Source organism: Alosa alosa, chromosome 5, assembly GCF_017589495.1.
Source record: "Alosa alosa isolate M-15738 ecotype Scorff River chromosome 5, AALO_Geno_1.1, whole genome shotgun sequence".
In the NCBI taxonomy this organism is placed as follows: Eukaryota; Metazoa; Chordata; class Actinopteri; order Clupeiformes; family Clupeidae; genus Alosa; species Alosa alosa.
The window spans coordinates 161143-167142 of NC_063193.1; the positions used below are offsets into that span (position 1 = coordinate 161143).

Below are 6000 nucleotides of genomic sequence, written 5' to 3' on the forward strand. Positions count from 1 at the left end.
CAGTTCCATGCCGTTTTCAACAGCTATCAAAAACAAAAGGTCATTTTTGGAGGGATGGATTTTTTGTGAATGTTTCTTCTTCTACATAAGATTTTAGTCATCTTTAGTTCATGTAATACTTTATTGTCAATGCACAAATTAAGTAACAGTAGTCTGAAACGTTATTGTTAATGCACAAATTAAGTAACAGTAGTCTGAAACGAAATGCTGTTTTACATCTAACCAGTGGTGCAAATAACTGACATGTCCAAATGGGCCTTGATGAAATGCGTCGCTAGACTGTTCATACCCATTTTAACGGGCCAAAGTTGAAGAGCTGTTGTCCGTTATTGTTCGTGCAAATATAGGCTGATTCATGTTCCCTTGCATTGTGGAACTGAGGTCCATGGCTAGTCTGGCTTTCACCAGACCAAGCTCAATCTTTTAAGAAATCAAAAAATAAATAGCTGGCAGATCAGGCTGGGTTCACCCAGCCTAGTCCATAGGCACCCGATATTGTTTAATTTTCCGATCGAGATATCCACGCTCTGGCTATTCTAAATGCAAAAATGCATCATTACAATGCATTATGACAAAACTGTAACTAACAAACTAGATCCTAATAGCAAGCTGTTAGCTTCCCTAAGCTACAGGTAGGATTATAAGGTAGGCCTATTTACAACATAAATTGTCAATAGGCTATGCTGGCGACACAAATAAAATCTCCTTTGGAAACCAATGGCACGCCTTACAGTATCAAGCGGACTTAAACTGCCATATCGTGGCGAAAAGTTGTAATAAAATTCACGCAGCTCCATGAGTCAGAGAAAGCGCGAATGAAGTAGCCACTTCTAAATGGGACCCACACAGTAGCTTAAGGTGTGTTGCTAAAGAAATCATCACCATCATGCTTCAATGACTACCGTCCTGTAGCACTCACGCCCATAATCATGAAGTGCTTCGAACGGCTAGTCATGTCACACATCAAAGCCACCCTACCCCCCACCCTGGACCCCTTCCAGTTTGCATACCGAGCCAAACGATCCACGGAGGATGCAATCTGCTCTGCCCTCCATCCAGCCCTCACCCACTTAGACAATAAAGACTCATATGTGAGAATGCTGTTCATAGACTTCAGTTCAGCATTCAATACCATAATACCACAACAACTCATCAGCAAACTGGACAAGCTAGGATTCAGTACCTCCCTCTGCAACTGGCTGCTGGACTTCCTGTTGCAGAGACCACAAGCAATGCGTGTCGGGACAACACTTCAAGCACTCTGACCCTGAGCACGGGGGCCCCTCAAGGGTGTGTGCTCAGCCCCTGCTCTTCACACTGCTAACACATGACTGTACAACCACTCACAGCTCCAACCATCTGGTGAAGTTTGCGGATCGACACAACACTGGTGGGCCTCATCACTAAGGGCTTATGAGGCTCACTACAGAGAAGAAGTAGACCTGCTGGCTAAATGGTGCAAAGACAACAACCTCCTGCTAAATGTCAGCAAGACCAAGGAGATTGTTGTCAACTTTCAGAGAGGCCACAAACAACTGCCACCACTGTCCATCGACGGAGATGCTGTGGAGAGAGTGAGCAGCACAAAATTTCTGGGGTGCACATCAGCGACGACCTCTCCTGGACCACCAACACAGCATCACTGGCTTAAGAAAGCCCAGCAGCCTCTACTTTGGCGCAAATTGAAGAAGGCAAGTGCCACGCCTCCTGTCATGACTACATTCTACAGAGGGACCATCGAGAGCATCGTCTCCAGCAGCATCACAGTGTGGGGTGGGAAGCTGCACAGATCAGAACAGGAAGACCCTCCAGCACTGTTAACACAGCTAAGAGGATCATTGGAGCACCACTCCCTCCCTGCAGGACATTTACACCACCACCACCCCCCAAAAGCACTAATGATTGTCAAGGATACAACCCACCCTGCACACAAACTGTTCAGCCTCCTGCCCCTCTGGAAAGCGGTACAGGAGCCTCCGCCTCCCGCACCACCAGACTGGCAAGTAGCTTCATCCACCAAGCAATCAGGATGCTGAACACTCTACCCACTCTCCCATCACTGACAGCCCCCCACCCACCAGCCAGCCAGGAACCTAGGAAACTAGGATCCTGTCTACCCTAACCCCCCCCCCCAACACCGCCCTGTGGAACTGCACTGTGACTGCGCAGCCTAACGTGTTGCTGCTTCACATCAAGCCTGATATACTTGAAATTACTGCATACTGCATATCAATGTAAATATACAGGTCACACAAGCTTAAACTTCATGTAACTGTTAAGACTATATAAATATACAACACAACTACCTCTATTTTTTTTATATATATGTCCTATATTTCTATTTTGATACATACATGTTCTATATTTCAGTCTTGCACTTTAATTTAATGTTTATTGTCTATGGCTATGTCTATAGTATGTCTATGTCTGTATTTAAAGCATGTCTATGTCTGCATGGGAAAGTAAGAAACGAAATTTCAATTCTTTGTATGACCAGTGCATGTAAAGAAATTGACAATAAAAGCCGACTTGACTTGACTTGACTTGACTAAAGCAGCCATAATGAAATGAAGGTGTCATTGTTTGGATACTTCACACACACGTGCTTTTTAAATTTCACAGACTACAACTACCAAGCTGGAATCAAAGCACATCGATTCCCCTCACACCCTGCACGCACTTAAAACAAAATAAACAGGCGTCTCAGTCTCACGCATGTATCAGGCAATCAGTCTGAGTCTCAGTCTCAGTCACTGTATCAGACCGGTGTAACGTTGGTAAATCTTCCATTGCACAGAATGATTTTGTAGCACGTGCAACAAATGACAGTCGACAGATACAATTACAGTGCTGCTATCAATTTGCTTGGTATAACCGCATTTATAGTTTTCTACAAATGCAATTAATCAAATTGGGCTCCATCACTCAACCAACGCTAACGGTAACATTACCTAGGTCCTTATTGATATTATAAAATTAACGTACCTGCAGTAAAAACCAAGCATGTCCAAAAAACATCCTCAGATTTATTTCGGCTTCAATCCCGGACATGTTACAGTGAAGGAGACTGTATGCTGTAAGGATGTGGAGTTACTAGCGGTCAGTCTACGACCATACTACATGCCGAGGGAGTTCTCGCACGCCATTGTTGTTTGTGTCTACGTGCCGCCTCAAGCCAATTCGCTCAAGCGAATTCCCGGAAGTAGAAGAATCGACGTAGGCTGGAGGGACCACCTCTCTGCTAACTCCCATAGAAAATCCATTCATTCTAGGATTTTTTTGAAATACCATAACTTCATATAACATATATCCTGTGGCGATATTGTAGCTTCTGTGTAATCCACATAAACACTACAAAGGCAAAACAGACTCCACTACCTCGCCTGTAGCGTTGGTTACCCCGTGAAGAAGAATGGTTAGCTTGTTCGGTTGGAGGGAAGCTAGCTTTGACGTAATCTCTTCGGCGCCAGAGGGATAACCGTATTGTTTGGATAAGAAGCTCAGTCCACCTTACGGTCTATGACGGTAACTCATAAGCAAAACCTAGCATACACCTAATCGTATGTTAAGGTAAAGCCAAAGATCCTTGATTACTAGCTCGCTTTAACCCTCTCTGGTAAAGCATTACACAGAGGCAACCAATAATAATAATAAAAAGTAAACCTAATTTTTTTTTAAAAACGGCACTAATCATTACAGAGGTTTTCGACGGATTGACCGTAGGGTCGGAAAAGTGGAAAGAAGATTAGCTTCAAGGCTATAACTTTTTGTTTTGTTGACTGTTTTGAAGATGATCATGTATGGTAGCTTCAACATTAACACGACTTGGTGAGGATGATATTAATAATAATACATAAATAAATGTTTAACTTTGATGACTTTGAAGGCGAAGGAAGTGTGAGAAGAATTTCTGTGTATCTATCATATGAGTTACAAGATTCAGTTCGATGGCTAACGCCACGGGGTTAAGTGTGAGTCTGCGCAGTACTTGGGGGACCAACTGAAAAATCGTTCTATTTGACTCAGTGCCCTCCCATTGAAAACGACGGAGTCTGTTCGTCCATTTCTTTTACTGTCTATGCCTCAAGCCCTCCCGGACACAGCGTGTGACGTCATTCACTCTACAGTCGCTAGGCTCCAAACTCAGCACAGTGATGCCTTCTTTGCGATCTCTGGTGACTTCAACCACATTACACTGGATTCCACCCTCACAAACTTTTACCAGTTTGTTGACTGCCCAACTAGGAAAAACAGGACAATAGATCTCATGTATGCAAACGTGAGGGATGCATACAGTGCCACCCCCTTCCCCCACTGGGGAAGTCAGACCATAACCTCATTCATTTGCAGCCAATGTACAAGCCAAAAGTTCAGAGGCTACCAGTTGCCACGCGCACCTTCAGGAAGTGGACACCGGAAGCGGATGAGGCTTTGAGAGACTGCTTTGGAGTCCACTGACTGGAGTGTGCTACTGAATGGAGAGGACTTAGAGGAGGTCACACATTGCACTACTGACTCTGAACCTCTGTATGGACATTGTTGTTCCCACAAGGACTGTACGCTGCTATCCAAATAACAAGCCTTAGATAACCAGTAATGTCAAGACCCTTCTCAATAGGAAAAAGATGGCGTTTAAGGAGGGGGACATGGCAGAGCTGAGGCGAGTACAGGGGGAACTCAAGATTAAGCTGAGTGAGCCATGATTCGGACAAACAAAGAAAATCTAGATTTGAGTCCATGAGCAGTTTTTCGAGTTTTGGAAGCGACACTTCGGATGTTTAAATGCCCCCGAGTAGTCCCTTAGGCTTTGCGCGCGGGTCCCATAGAACTTTCGCATGGTTGGTTGTTTGAAGAAGCGGAAAGTTGCGTTGTTTGTGATTGGGAATTTTACTACACACCGGGAGCACTCCAGTCACATTTGTCAGTGTGACAGGTTTCGAGGAAGATGGATTATTGTCACTTCGCTGGGGCAACTCGAAGTTAGTCGGATCAACAGTACCTTGTTTGATGGACGCAATAGCGCGCCATGGATCACCATTAACGTTACAGCTGGAGTTGGGCCCTGGGTTTTGGTGGACATCGCCAGCCAGCAGGAGTATGATAACGAGGTAGCTAACCAATCTTCTTAAGCGTTTGAATGGCCTGTCTCTCTCTTTGGATCGTAGTTGCTTTGCAGGAGCTTTGCAGGAGCAACTTCTACACAGGACACATTCTCACCTAGACAAGGGGAAAAGTGCTGTGAGAATCATGTTCTTTGATTTCTCAAGTGCTTTTAACACCATCCAACCCCTAAGACTGGGAGACAAGCTCTTGCAGATGGGTGCCCTCTTCTATGCAGTGGTATGCTGGGGAGGAAGCACAAAGAAGAAGGATGCTGGGCGACTTGACAGGCTGGTAAGGAAGGCTGGCTCTGTAGTGGGAGCTGAACTGGAGTGCATCACTTCAATATCTGACAAAAGGACCCTAAACAAACTGATCAACATCTTGGACAATGAATGTCATCCGGCTCTACAGCACTATCAAAACCAAAAGAGCTTGATCAGCTGGAGACTTCGCTCACTGCCATGCACAACTGAAAGGCTGAGGAAGTCATTTGTTCCTAGGGCCATTGAACTGTTCAATGCCTCACTTAAGGGAAGAGGAGAGATAGACTTCTCTGCCTCTCCACCCTCTCCATGTCCATGTTTTTTGAGTACTGACTGCCCACTACTGCTTACTACTGTTTTACTATTGTACACAGCCTAATGTTTTCACTACTGTTTTACTGCTACACTGTTTTTCATGCTATATTTTTTGTTTTTCATGCTATATTAGCACACATGATCAATGATCAATGGCTGCGGTCAGGCTTCTGATACAATACTGAATGAATGAATGGCTATAGTAACCATATTACCTCAACCTGTTCTTGCACTGAAATAGTTTTTTATTTTACCTTGTCTACATTACACTTTACTCTCCTATTTGTCTATATTATTTATGCTGGTCTCTAGACCTTAC

General features: G+C 44.4%; 1 protein-coding gene across 1 annotated transcript in view; it reads right to left on the reverse strand.

Annotated features, from left to right (window-relative positions):
- LOC125294530 (WSC domain-containing protein 2-like) overlaps positions 1–3043 on the reverse strand; it is a 101704-nt gene extending 98661 nt beyond the window's left edge. The window contains exon 1 of the mRNA XM_048243363.1: positions 2986–3043. The gene's annotated coding sequence lies outside the window, so the exon portion shown is untranslated. The remainder of the gene's footprint in view (positions 1–2985) is intronic.
- Positions 3044–6000: the final 2957 nt, after the last annotated feature.